The sequence below is a fragment of the Lynx rufus genome, unplaced genomic scaffold (genome assembly GCF_022079265.1).
Source record: "Lynx rufus isolate CCGP_SWC_20201006 ecotype Redwood Valley unplaced genomic scaffold, mLynRuf1.p SCAF_13, whole genome shotgun sequence".
In the NCBI taxonomy this organism is placed as follows: Eukaryota; Metazoa; Chordata; class Mammalia; order Carnivora; family Felidae; genus Lynx; species Lynx rufus.
The window spans coordinates 1,580,817-1,596,004 of record NW_025814827.1 but is presented as its reverse complement, the minus strand read 5'-3'; the positions used below and the strand labels follow the sequence as shown (position 1 = coordinate 1,596,004).

At 36.8% G+C, this 15,188-nt stretch overlaps 1 pseudogene; it reads right to left on the bottom strand.

Moving 5' to 3' along the window:
• Nucleotides 1-4,149: 4,149 nt before the first annotated feature.
• On the bottom strand, nucleotides 4,150-14,954 carry LOC124508954 (small ubiquitin-related modifier 2-like; annotated as a pseudogene).
• Nucleotides 14,955-15,188: the final 234 nt, after the last annotated feature.

The window sequence follows — 15,188 nt, the reverse complement described above, 5'->3', positions numbered from 1 at the left end:
CAGAAACTTGTGCTTTTCTGATCTTTTGCCACTCAAGTGCTGAATTAATATCAAGTGAAAATTATAAAATGACTTTTTATAATTGTTTTCAACAAAAATTGAAAAGGAGCATTGTCTGGATATTTATGATTTTACCTGAACTCCAGCATTTCAAATGGAATTGATCTCTTTCCAAAGGACAGCTTTATCTGGGTGGTTTTCATTTTTATTTTTTTAAAGTTTGTTTATTTATTTTGAGAGAGTGTGAGCGATAGAGCAGAACAGGGGCAGAGAGAGAGGGAGAGAGAGGATCCCAAGCAGGCTCCACACTGTCAGTTCAAAGCCCACATTGGGGCTCGAACTCACGAACCATGAGATCATGACCTGAGCTGAAGTCAGATGCTTTACTGATTGAGCCAACCAGGCGTCCCTTGATTTTTTTTTTTAAGACTTTATTTTTAGTCTGTACACCCAACATATGGGGCTCAAACTTACAACCCTGAGATCGAGTCACATGCCCTACCAACTGAGCCAGCCAAGGTGCTCCTTGATAATTGTTTTTTAAATACTAAAACTTGTGCATGATGTCATCTTGGTGACCAGCTTTGAACAGAAGTTTTAGTATTAATAGCATCTCCTCCAATAATTTAGCTTCTCTTCCTTCTTTCTCAGTCTAATATTTATTGAAAGGTGTAGGACCGGAAAAGGTCCTTACGTAACATAAGCCTATGGTACTGGAGTATGTGAAGTGAAATAGAGGTGTTTAATCAGCCTCAAAAGCTATTTACTGCTTTGTAAACTTCAGTGCTCAGTGTCATAAATATTATTACTGTGCTAGGACTTCAGAAAAGCAGTGAAATAGCAAAACTGATTTTTTTTCTATAGTTAAAATATGGAAGGTTTTCTTCCTAACAGAATTATGTAATGAAGCTAATAGTTTGGAAAAGCATACATACTTGAAATTCTTAACTGAAATGTCATTAGAAGGGACTTAAATACAAATGAGGGATATGTTGACAATAAAGCAAGGAGGAAAGGCTATCGCTGTTAAGGCTGAAGTTATGTTGAGGAATAAGTCACATAATATTTGCCATGTATTTATTGAGCACTACTATGGGGCATGGGCTAATAGGTACTTTCCATCCATTATTTTTTTAATTATTATAGCAGCCCTGTAAACTAAGTTGGGTCTAGTTTTAGAATAAGGACACAAGCTCAGAGAAGTTGTCACACAGTTGTGTCTGATTACACTTCTACTCCCTCCATTACTTCAAACTGCTTATCAAAAGAAAGCCTGCATTTAAATAGTCATTTTTTTCAAATTCATTCTGCTGAATACCCATTAGTATACTGGAAAAGTTAAGCTGTGCTGTGTTACTTCTTAGATTTTTAACCTTTTATTTTTCCATATTCAACATTTATTAAGCAGCTAGTATATTCCTAACATTTAATAAGTATTATGAGGGTTGTAACCATATGTGAAGACCTTGTCTTCCCCCTTCAGAGTTTACAAACTGATAAATATTCCAGCCTTGTATACAAAAATTTTAAAGTACAATCAAGAGAGCAGGGTTCTTTTTTCCAGTATTTTGTGACTGTTGGTGAGACCCCTTCCAAATTATTCCCCTTCTGTTTAAGTAGGGAAGTGCACATAAAAGCTAAAATTCAATCCAATTGATGTATGTACGATCCAGTTTACAAGGACAACTAAGGAAGGAGTTCATAGTCTGGTTGAAATGCTTTGATAGAGGGGAAATCGTGTGCAATGAGAATCTACAAGAGGTAGTTAGCATAAGAACTCCTGAAGCAGGAAAGGTTTTATAGAAACATTGTCTTTGGAGCCAAAACAACAACAACAAAGAAAGCTGGTCAATACAGAATCTAAGGGAAGGCTTTTGTTAGGATTCTAACATTTCATTAACCCAAATGTTAATTTTTTTGTGTATACTATGTACTGTGTATGTACATAGTACTATGTACTATGATTTCGTATTCTTTTACACCAGTAATGTTTTCAAAAAGACCCTACATTCTTTATGAAAACGTCAGCAGTAGAAGTTAAAAAGTTTGGATTGATGATGTTTGTATAAGAAAATTTGCTGATCATCGTGTCCAGTCCCCTCACTTTGCACACAAAGAATCCAAGGCCCAGATAAACTGTGAAGTGCTTAATATCAAGTACTTGTAAACATCAGACCTGGGACTTGGCTTGGGTTATAGTCATGGTTTTGTCCTGTAGCTAAAGCTCTAGTTGAAAAATGCATGAGGTTAGTGATGGTTTAATAATAAAAAATAATTTATATTTCCTTTTATTGTTTTTCTTCATTGGCGTTGGGAGAGAAGTGATTGAAGAAATGTGAAGTAATGGAAGTATCCTAGATGGAATGTGGATGATAATTTATTTAGGTAAAGCATGGGGAAGCTTTACTTCAGAAAGTTCAGCTTTCTAAAGTGGAGTCACTTAATTTCGCAAGGTGTTTATGTACATGCCATCTTTATAATGTATGAAATAGTGTGAAGATAGCAAATTTAATAAAAAGCCTGAGTGTATGAGGTAATAGTGGCAATAGAAATTGTAAGCTCAGATTTATTCATACATTCTTCTCTTAACTGGCCTTTTAACTGAAGTGAAATTGATGGGAAAAGCATGAAGTTATGGAGAGTTTGCAATAGGGATGCCTTTGGTTGACTGTGATTACTATAATGTATTTCAACCTTGAAACTGAGCCCTGGATGACAAAGGAAGGCAGCTTAGACATAAGAAAATGCCAGAGAGACAAAATAACCTTCAGCTAGTCTATAAAAGAATGATTAAGCAGTTCAAAATGTAAATGCCATATTCTATCATACAGCCATTTCTGGGGATTTGAAATGATCATAACTCTTCTTTTTCTAGATCCAGAAATGCAATTCTACTCTGAATGGCATAAGAAAGTATTTGGGGCCTACTGTCACCCTTTTTCTAGTTGCTTTACCCAGGAGATAATGTGTGCAAAAGCCAAATAATTTTTGAAGAACAATGTAAATGATGTGAAAGCAAAGGATAAAAGGTATCCTCAGAATTTCCATGGTTAAGTCCAATGAAGGGTTTAGACTTGGAGTGTTTAAGAAGTCTTACTGATTACATCATTCATTCCTTTAAAGTCTTACTAATTACCCTTCTTTCACCTTTCTTAAAATACTTGAAAGAAATCCAAGACCAAAAAGAGAAAATGGCTAAACAAAAATGTACGTGTTGACTGCCATTACAATTTACCATATGTACTAATCTTTGCTAGTGAGAATTACCTACAGTGTACATAAAATGAAGATGTTAGATTAGATTATTTCTAAGTCCTTTCTTGTTCTAAAATCCTAACCAAGACTCTATTGCATTATTCCAAGTCCTACCCATTCTCCTTTGTATTATATCCTATCAATCGGATTAATTTCCAGAAGACCCTACATTAATTATTTACTCCTTTGTCATTTAGTGGATCCTCATTAAATATATAATTGAGTACAAATTCTGGGCCTATCTTTCCTACCCATTTTTATGAATCTTCTGGCCAGCACTGTTTATTTAATACTCTTCAGCTCCCCTGTGTGCACTCTAAATTGTTCCATGCCCCTATTAAAACTTTGTCAAGTGACTTAATTTCTCTGGAGTTGTTTCTTCACCCTTATAGGAAGGATAATGGATTTAATGACCCTTATACTTTTATGATTTCTAATTTACATATAATTTTTCAATGATTGCTATTTTATCATTATAACAATGCTTTACAGTGATAAGTGCAGGAATTACTATACACATGTACAAATAAGCACCAAGTCCAAGTAGGTTAGGTGATTTGTATGACAGTTGTTCTCAAACTTGGTAGTGTCAGAAAAAATCCCATTTAAAAAGTATCCCCCAAAATGAAATGCTTAAGGTATAGATCTAAGAAAATAAATGTAGATCTATAAGTGGAAAACTATAAAACAGTGATTTTAAAAAGTCAAAAAAGATCTATATAAATGAGATATTCTGTGTTCATGGATTGGAATACCCAATATTGTTAAAGCCTCAGTTTTTTCCAGTTTATGTATAGACTCAACACGATCCCAGTCAAAATCCCAGTAAGCTATTTTGTGGCTATCATCATACTAAATCTAAAGTTTGTATGGGAAACGAAAGACTTAGTAAGGTCAACGCAATACTGAAAACGAACAAAGAAAATGAACAGTTAGAGTACTCACACCACCTGATTTCAAGACTTAATGTAAAGGGTACAGTAATCAAGACACAGTGGTATTGGCAAAAGAATAAACACATAAATTAACAGAATGGAGAGTCCACGCAATAAATAAACAAAATAAATCCACACAAATATAGTCAACTGGTCTTTGACAAAAAAGCAAAGACAGTTCAATGGAGAAACGATAGTCTTTTCAATAAATGAGGCAACAAGTGAACATTTGCAAGAAGTGAACCTAGGCATAGGCCTTATGATTTATACAACAATTAATGCAAAGTGGATCGTTGGCCTAAATTTAAAATGTAAAACTATATTGAAGAACATATAGGAGAAAACTGATATGAATCTTGGGTTTGGCAGTGAGTTTTAAAATACATTAGTAATGTGATCCATGCAAGAAAAAAATGGGTGAAGTTGGGCTTAGTTAAAATTGAAAACTTCTTCTCAATGCAAGATACTGTTGAGAGAATAAAAAGACAAGCCACAGTTGGGGAGAAAATATTTGCAAAACACATATGATAAAGGACTTGTATCCAAAATATGTAGAAAACTCTTAAAACTCAGCAATAAACAAATCAACTCAATCAAAAAATGGACAAAAAATTTGAAGAGACGCTTCATCAAAGAAGATATATAGATGGCAAGTAAGCGTATAAAAGGTTAAAACAATAATGAGATACCATTACATACTATTAGAATGGCTAAAATTCCAAACACTGACAAAAGCAAATTTTGACAAGGATGTGGAGGAACGGTAATTTTCATTCCTTGCTGGTGAGAGTGCAAAATAGTATGGCTAATTGTTGCCTGCAAAGCTAAATGTGTAAATCACCATGTAAATCACCAAACACCTTCCTAAGTAGTCACACAACTAATTTGAAAACTTACAACCAAACCTGCATGCAAACGTTTATAGTAGCTTTGTTCATAATCTCCCCCGCTAAACCAGAAGCAGCCAAGATATCCTTCAGTAGGTTGAATGAATAAACTTTGGTACATCCATAAGTGGAATATTATTCGGTGATAAAAAAGAACTATCAAACCATGGAAAGATATAGATGAATCTTAAATGCATGCTGCTGAGTTAAAGAAGTCAGTCTGAAAATTCTACATACTGTGTAAGTCCCATTATATGGCATTCTGGAAAAGGCAAAAATAAGAGTCAGTTAAAGGATAAGTAGTTGCCAGAAGCCAAGGGGAGTAACAAGTTGTGGGGAAGGTTGGTTAGGTGAAACGCAGGGGCTTTTTTAGGATAGTGAAAGTATTTTGTATAATGCTGTAATGATGAATATAGGACATTAAGTATTTGTTAAAATCTGTGGAACTTTATAGCAGAAAGAGTGGATATTAATATATATTAATTTTAAAAACCTCATTTAGGAAGTCAGGGATCTCAGGGTAGAATGTAAAGTGTGACAAAAGAATGTAAATGTATTACAAATATATTAATGTCACTGAAGGGGGTGTAGGAATGAGGTACTGATCTAAGTAATTTGGGAAATGAGTAGAATCTGTAAGACTAAAAGGCAAAAGGAACTGTATATGTAAACACTGTACTCTCTTACAGGGGGACAGGGTATATGGGTTAACAATTCTGCAGCTGCTATACATGTTTCTGCTATTGTAGTGGGGTTACAGTAAGCAAGGGGAAGAAGCTAATATGATCCATGTGATAATGGACTGGAGTTGGAGACTTAGTATGAACTCATGTTTAGCTTAATATAGATGCAGGTGATTGCATATAAAAATGTTTATAGATAATGTGTATATACACAGGTTAGTAAACATAGTTAGATTGCTCTGTCAGCTGAGAGGGTCTAGAAGCAATGAAACCCCAGTAGCAATGACCACACCTTGTGCCCAGATCTTGGTTTCTAATACCATTATCCTATAAGAGGAATGAAAGTTTCTTGGAAAAGTGACTAATTCTTGTGTTGGGGCAGGAAACATATAGGGTGAGCCCAGAGCATCTTGTAGTGCCCAAAACTAACAAAGTGCTTTAAATACACACACACACACACACACACACACACACGGTAACAGGAGTATGCCATAGGGATAGAAGAGCTAACTAAAAGATCTCCCAACATGCAAAACTGGAACACTGTGAGCAATAAAATAAAATAGTGTTGGGTTAAAAGCCAAAATATAAAGAAATATTCATATATCCATACTGATATAAACAAACAATTGATGTTGACCCCAAGGGAGAATAGGCACATCTCCCATGCAGAAGAATTTCAGTACTTTATTTAGATACTCCACCTGCAAGGAAGTGTAACTCCCCACCTCTCAAGTTGAACTGTTGATAGTGACTTTTCTCCAAAGAGTACAATATCATGGAAAAACCTGACAAACACTGCCTCGTGCCAGGTTATCAAGGTCACCATCAATAGTGAGAAGTCATGTTGATAAGTTGTATCCTTGATAGGATAAAAATGATACTTTACCTGTGCTGTTTTCCTCCCTCCAACACATTATCCCAGTCTAATCATGAGAAATCAAATCACAATTCTCTGAAATATCTGAACAGTAATCTTTAAAACTGTCAAGGTCATTGTAGTAGGTTAAATGGTAATATCCCCCCAAAAGTATGCCCATGTCCTAACCTCCAGAACCTCTCTCTCTTGGACACAGAGTCTTTGCAGATGTATTTAAGAATCTTGAGAGATCATCCTGGATTATCAGATTATCTGGATTATTTAGTAGGCTCTAAATCCAATGACATGTCCCTCATAAAACAGGGAAGGCACAGACACAGAAGAGACAGAAGCAGAGACTGGAGTGATGTACCTGTAAACCAAGGGATGCCTATGGCCACCAGAAGCTGGAGGAGACAAGGAATGGTTCTAAGACTTTTCAGAGAGTGTGGCCCTACTGAAATCTTGATTTTAGAGTTTATGACTCCTAAAACTGAAAGAGAATAAACTTCTGGTTTCCAGGATAGTTAATATACCTGAAACTGTTATACCAGTTTCAGGTGTACATTATAGTGATTCATCAACTCTGCATTACTCAGTGCTCATTATGATAACTGTGCTTTAATCACCTTTACCTGTTTCACCCATCCCCACCCCCACCTCCCCTCAGGTAACTATCAGTTTGTTCTCTACAGTTAAGACTCTCTTTTTTGGTTAGTTTCTTTTATTCTTCATTCATTTGTTTTGTTTCTTAAATTCTGCATGAGTGAAATCATACGGTATTTGTCTTTCTCTGATATATTTCACTTAGCATTATACCCTCTAGATCTATCCATGTTGTTGCAAATGGCAAGATCTCATTCTGTTTTATGGCCGAGTAGTATTCCATTTGTGTGTGTGTGTGTGTGTGTGTGTGTGTGTGTGTGTGTGCGTGCGTTCACACGCATGTGCACCTCCCGCCCGCCCCTCCCGCCCCATCTTTATCCATATATCTGTGGATGGACACTTGGGTTGCTTCCATATCTTGGCTGTTGTAAATAGTGTTGCAATAAACATAGGTGTGCATATATATTTTTGAATTCCTGTTTTCATTTTCTTTGGGTAAATACCCAGTGGTGGAGTTACTGGGTCACATGGTAAATTCCTGTTTTGTTTTTTAATTTTATTTTTCATGTTTATTTATTTATTTTTGAGAGAGAGAGCATGAGCAGGGGAGGGGCAGAGAGAGAGGGAGAGAGAGAATCCCAAGCAGGTGGACATTGCCAGCGCAGAGCCCAATGTGGGACTCTATATCATGAACCGTGCGATCATGACCTGAACTGAAATCAGGACTCATCTGGACGCTCAACCAACTGAGCCACCTGGGTGCCCCTTTGGGATTTTTTTTAAAAGACCTTAAGTTTGTCTAATTTGTTACAGCAGCTACAGTAAATTAATACATTCATCAAAGACAAGGAAGCTCTGAGAAACTGTCACAAGCAAGAATAGCTTAACAATACTTAATTACTAAGTGTAGTATGATATTCTGGATGGGATCCTCACACAGAAATTGGACATTGGAGGAAAACTGAGGATATCTGAATAAAGTATGAACTTACTTTCATTAATAATAATTTATTTGTATTGGTTCATTAGTTGTGACAAATGAGGGCAGGGGGAAGAGAAAAAAAAGTGTGACAATGTATCACACTAATACAAGCTGTTAAGGGAAATTGGGTGTGGGATACATAGGAACTGGAGCTATCCTCACAGTTTGTGTACACATCTAAAACTGTTACAAAATAAAAGATATAGTAAAAAAGAAAGAAAAGGAAAAGGTACCTTTTCTAGGAATAAAATGACCTCAGAATATCTACCCCCAGAGCAAGTGTTTCCTAACTTTTGCAACTATGTTTTGGGGGAGGTTTGTCTATTTTACAGGTCTCCTCTGTTCTTTAAGCAGTGTGTAGTCAGCCTTGCTGTTCAAGGCAGATAAGCCGTTGGGGAAACAGATGTATTCAGGTACAGAGGAAATCAGGGCAAGTCACAACACATTCTAAACAAAGTAGCACTTTGGCTTTCTTACTGCTTTCTTTGCTCCCTGAGTAATTCAGTCCAGAAATCATAGGATGGGGCCTAGAAACATAGGTGCCTGTGCTAGGACTCCTTGGAGAAATGGCTGATTCTAGGGCTGGGGTAGAGAAAGAAAAGGACAAGATATGCTGGAAACAAGAAAGTAAGGAATCGCTCAAAGAGGTATTATATCTAAAGGATACAGAAGTGACCTTGAAGGAGCAAGCACTCACTGGCCAATTTTTGAACAGTTTGAACATCAAATAATACTCATTATCAAATTATAGCCCACTGAATAAAATAGGAATTCATGAGTTTGCAGTGACATAATAAATGAATGGAGAGAAGAAAAGGAAGAATGGAATTAGAAAAATCAGTTTGGGAACCAGTGTAGTTATCCATGGATAATCAGTTATCCATGAACTGTCAGTAGATGCCAAAACTAATGGGTGAAAGTTTAATAAGGAATGCTGTTTATGTAGTCTCAAAATGTCTCCTCACAAAATATCTATTACTTACAAAGGAAAGAAAAGGAACTTCACAGAAGGAAACCTGGCAGATTCTAACCTTAATCGGGTGATGAAAGCTAATGTTAATAGCAATGGGACAAAATAAAATCAAGCACTGCCTGATAGGATGCAGTGTGAGGACCAGGGCATCATTTCTATGATTCATCTACCAAAATCTATATAACCTAAATCTAATCTTGAGGAAACAGCAGAGAATCCCAAATTGAGAGACTTTTTAGAAGATACCTGGCCTGTAACTTACAAATTTTAAAGATCATGAAAGTAAAGGAAAAACTTGATAACTAACTGTTTCAGGGTTAAAGAGATTATAGAAACATGACAATTAAATGCAACCCATGATACTAGATCTGTTCCCTTTGCTACAAAAGACATTAGTGAGATGACTGGTGAAACTTAAATAGGGCTTAGAGATTACCTGGTATCATCGTTGATTTGTTGATTTTGACGATTGTATCATGGTTATTTGGGAGAATGTCTTCATTAAAGGAATTACAAACCTAAGTTTTCAGGGATGATGGGACATAATGTCAGCAATTTACTCTCAAATGATTAAAAAAAGATTCTTCATACTATTCTTGAACTTTTCTGTAAGTTTGAAATTATGTTTAAGATTTTAAGTTTATCTTTAAAATTTTTAAATAAAAGACACTATGGGGGTGAGAGGATGAGAGGGAGAATGTATTCAGAATAGCTCTGATCAACTAAAGATCCCCAGACCTTGAGGAAAATTGGATACATTAAAGGGAAAGACTAAGATCAAATATTAATGCTAGGAGAAAGAGTTCGTGGAAAGAATTTTTTCATAATGAAAAAATAATCTTGTAAATAGTCTTGGAAACTTTGTATTGAGTGCATTTGGTATTAATGTTTTCCTTGACTTGCCTCATTGCCAAAGGTGGGAGTGGAAGTTCAGCTCCTTGCTGGGTCATGCTGGGGGGGGGGGGGAGGGGGGATGGGTAGGGAAAGAAAGGAAAAGAAGTGCCAACCGTTACCACTTTGTATCGTCTTGTCCTGTCTAGGTGTTGCCCGGAAGGGTTGACATTTAGCTCCCTGTGGGCCCTGCTAACACCAGAGAAGCACATAGGAGGGACAGTCAAAACATTGACCGAGGAGAAACTACCAATAATGAGGAGAAGGGTGAATCTTATGATGGAATTTAGACTATACCATTCTGCTATCCTAGGCTATGATCCTTGACCTCTTAAGGCATATGGTCTCCTTATACTTTTTGAATTAAGAATTTTAGAAAGGATAATTTTAAAGGACCAGTCAACCCATTGTATTCCACCCAGCAATCAGTATCTAAGTAAGAAATATGATAAGGGAGTTATTGGGTCTTCTCAATGTTGGAGTTAACATATCAAAGAATGGAAGCTGTAGGACTGTTTCTTCATTAATAAATTCAGTCAAAGGGTAGATTTATGGTTGTGATCAACCTGAAATAACTGTGTTTTTTAATTTCAAAAAAATTGCTGAAAATGACTGTTGTCTCCTATGTTGCTAGTTACATATATAACCATTACTAAACCAACATTACAGCTTTGGTCTGTATTAGTCTAGTTTAAAATTGAAGATAGCTAGAATCTTCAACAATTACAGTAGTACAGTTGTTAAACTATTTTAAAATGGCTGAGTTTTCTTCATTTAAAAGTTGAAAGCCTAAAACGTAACAATAAGACTAACATCTACGATCTCTTTGAAAACGATGTGATGAAGAGTACCTTAACATTTTTTGAATACAGTGCTATGTTCTTTGGATGATGGAAGAATTGATTAAAATACCTGGGGCATCTGGGTGGCTCAGTGGGTTAAGTGTCTGACTCTTGATTTTGGCTCAGGTCATGATTTCAAGGTTTGTGGGATCGAGCACTACCTGTGACTGCACAGAGCCTGATTGGGATTCTTTCTCTCCCTTCCTCTTTCTCTTTCTCTCTCTCTCTCTCTCTCTCTCAAAATAAATAAACGTTTAAAAAAAGGAATTGATTAAAGTACCTGTAATACATTAGTTTCAATAAATATTTGATGTGAAATGAATGTTGAATAATCCTAAAAAGATTGGAAACTATTGGCATTAATTTCTCTTTGAGTGAGAAGTAAATGTCTTGCCTATATTACTCAATTCCTGTTCTCTACTTAATAGAGAATTTGGGATGTAATGTAAATGAAAGCTACCCGTGTTAAACTTGGATTAAAATCACACAGTAAGGAGGAAACCTAATCATTAAATAGCAAAATCAATTTCATTTTCTTTGCTGCAGTTTAAAAAATGTAGCATACATTACATAGCTGCAGTGATCACTGCCCACTTTTATTATTTATTTATTTTAAAAAAATTTTAGTGTTCATTCATTTCTTGAGGGGGGTGGGGAGGGGCAGAGAGAGAGGGAGACACAGAATCCAAAGCAGGCTCCAGGCTCTGAGCTGTCAGCACAGAGCCCGTTGGGGGGCTCGAACTCACGAGCTGTGAAATCATGACCTGAGCCGAAGCCGAAGTCACACACTTAACCAACTGAGCCACCCAGGTGCCCCAGTCACTACCCACTTTTAAAAGGGACTCTTGAAATCTATTACCATTTGAAAAACTCAGATACTAAATCCACTATGCTGCCAGTAGCTGGGGGCGAACTGAGAGTGACTGACATGGTACATTGCCTAGTATAATTCATACGAGAAATCCTTTTCAGCTCATAGATTTTAAAAAATATTGTTAAGTCCTGTGGCTGGCAGAAAAATAGAAAATTCTGCCTGTTTTTAGCAGAATTCCTCCTTTGCAACCAATTTTCTTTTTATTCAAGCTATCTTCTCCCAACTCCACCCAAAGCCAAGATTGGTACATCTGAACTTCTAAAATCTGAATTCTTTGCTTTGGCCCATACAGATGTACAGATGTCTTGGTTATAGGAAATGAGAGTTATGTCATGTACTGATTTCCTGTAGGAGCTGAAATATAGCAAAGTAGGACAGTGTGCAATGTATGAAGAAGAATATAGCAGATAAGTTTTTGTTTTCCAAGAAAAGACTTCTTTATCTTAAGAGGTCCATCATCAAAGTACTCAAAGGAAAAGAGGCAGCAAGTACTCTTCTGCTAAATTTTGTGCTAGGATTCTTTGTGATTTTCAGCTAGGTGACCTACTTTAAATATTCTGCGATTGTCCCAGTTTGTGATTAAGATACTGGTAAACAAAAGTTGTGCAAAACTTATGAGGACATCTGTATAATCTATCAAATTTTGTTTTTATTTAAAGGCATAGTTGAGAAAAAGAGGGTAACCTTTAATCATTAAATATTAATAAATCAGCAACTCTAGGGTTTTAAAAAATTTTTAAATTCAAATTTTTTTTTTAACGTTTATTTATTTTTGAGACAGAGAGAGACAGAGCATGAAGGGGGGAGGGGCAGAGAGAGAAGGAGACACAGAATCGGAAGCAGGCTCCAGGCGCTGAGCCATCAGCCCAGAGCCCGACGCGGGGCTCGAACTCACGCACCGCGAGATCGTGACCTGACTGAAGTCGGACGCTTAACCGACTGCGCCACCCAGGCGCCCCGGGTTTTAAAAAATTTTTAATTGAAGGACCATTTTTTCCTTTAATCATCTTAATTCAATCCATTTGTTTTCCTTACAAATAATAATTACCTGAAACAGCACAGAAACAAAATAAGGGCCAGGAATACAGGGCATATTTTGGGAGGATATCACCATTCAACCTACTGCAATTGCTTTGTTGCACTTTGCAGATAACTACGTTTTTTACAAATTGAAGGTTTGTGACACCTTGCATTAAGCAAGTCCATCGGTGCCATTTTTCCAACAGCATTTGTTCACTTCCTGTCTCTGTGTCACATTTTATTTATTCTTGCAATATTTCGAACTTTTTCATTATTATATTTGTTATGGTGATCTGTGATCATTGGTTACAACTTGTTGAAACTTCAGATGATGGTTAGCCTTTTCTAGCAATAAGGTATTATTCGTTTTTAGACATAATGCCATTGCACACTTAATAGACTATATAGTATTGGGTAAACCTAACTTTTTTATGCACTGGGAAACCAAAAAAGTCACTTGACTTGCTCTTTTGTGATATTTATTGTGGTGGTCAGCACCAAACCCACATTATTTCCGAAGTATGCCTGTAATTGAAATTTGGGGTATACTTAGTTTTGTCAATGCCATTGGCTATAGTGATACCCACAAATATTTGTTTATCTGTTGTAATTCAAAAAGCATGGATTCTTAGAATCCAGTGAATTTTGTAAAGCAGTAGCACTGGGACCTTTGAGGTAAAAACCTAGTCCATTCCTTTTTTTTCATCCTATCCTCAGATTTCATGTGCCTACAGATTTTGTTTTTAAAATTAAACTTAATTGTTTTTAAACAAGTTTATTTAAACAACAAGGTACTTGACTTGAAGGGAAAACTATCTAGGATTCTGCTCAGGTTATGATCTCATGGTTCATGAGATTGAGCCTGACATCAGGCTCTGCTCTGACAGCATGGAGCCTGCTTCAGATTCTCTTCTCCTCTCTCAAAATAAATAAATAAACTTAAAAAAAATATTGTCCTACATGTAACATGTACAAAAAAGTTATAAAATTGTCCTTGGTTTTATAATAGCAAATGAAATAAATTAAAATTCTCCAATAAAACAAAGTACAGAATGATTTCATGTTCTTTTATTGTTAAAGAGTAAGAGCAAAATAACTGGAATATAAAGATAAGAGATGAATGAGCATGCCACTAATGGAGAAAGGAGGTGTTTTCACAGGACCAGTATTTTCCCTTATCCCATCTCCATTTGATGTTACTCAAAACATACCATTGGCCATTTAGTTCAAAACATGCAGTATGCTTGTGCACATACACAGTTACTTTATGTACAGTAAAGAAATGGGGAAGGGGAAAATGAAAGAATAGAGAAAACTATACTAGGATGTGGTGGAACCAGATTGCGATTTTCTTTTTTTTTTTAATTTTTATGTTTATTTATTTTTTAATTTTTTTTAACGTTTATTTATTTTTGAGACAGAGACAGAGCATGAATAGGGGAGGGTTAGAGAGAGAGGGAGACACAGAATCGGAAGCAGGCTCCAGGCTCTGAGCCATCAGCCCAGAGCCCAACGCGGGGCTTGAACTCACGGACCATGAGATTGTGACCTGAGCTGAAGTCGGATGGTTAACCGACTGAGCCACCCAGGCGCCCCATATGTTTATTTTTGAGAACGAGAGAGACAGAGTGATAGCGGGGGAGGAGCAGAGAGAGAGGGAGACACAGAATCTGAAGCAGGCTCCAGGCTCTGAGCTGTCAGCACAGAGCCCAACTTGGGGCTCAAACCCACTAACTGTGAGATCCTGACCTGAGCCAAAGTCAGAGGCTTAACTGACTGAACCACCCAGGTACCCCTCAAATTGCAGTTTTCTAATGGAGAATGTCTTCTTGGTCTGGAGGAACAGAGTAGCAGGTTCCCATTTTTGTAGATGCCTCCTGTCTGCTGCTGGAACACACCAATTGTATCTTCATCCTCCATTTACAACAGTGTAGGTGTGTTTGTTTTGTTGATTGGCTGCCCATCAGATCAGAATCTGATCTGCCTCAGTGACACACCCTGTTGTTTACAATAGGCTTTCATTAGTTTACTAAGTGGTATATCCCTCTTAATCTTACACTGTGCCACACAACCATCCTGCCCTATCACCTTCAAATATGATCGTTGTTCTCATTCTTGACTCTTTCCTTGGGCTTTTTGTCAGCCATGGCAAGTACCAGAGTCTCCCCAGCTGCTGCTTCACAAAAGAGGTACCGGGTCCACACCAAGAGAGAGCATACAAGCAACACCACAAGAGTGGCAGAAGGAGGCAGCTGCGGTGGAGCGTGCCTATAGATTTTAAAGAGCTGTAGGGACATCCTACTACACTAAAAGTATTTTCACCTGCTTGACCTGGGACTATTTGATAGGGTGATTGATTGAATTGCTCCAAGAAGAATGAG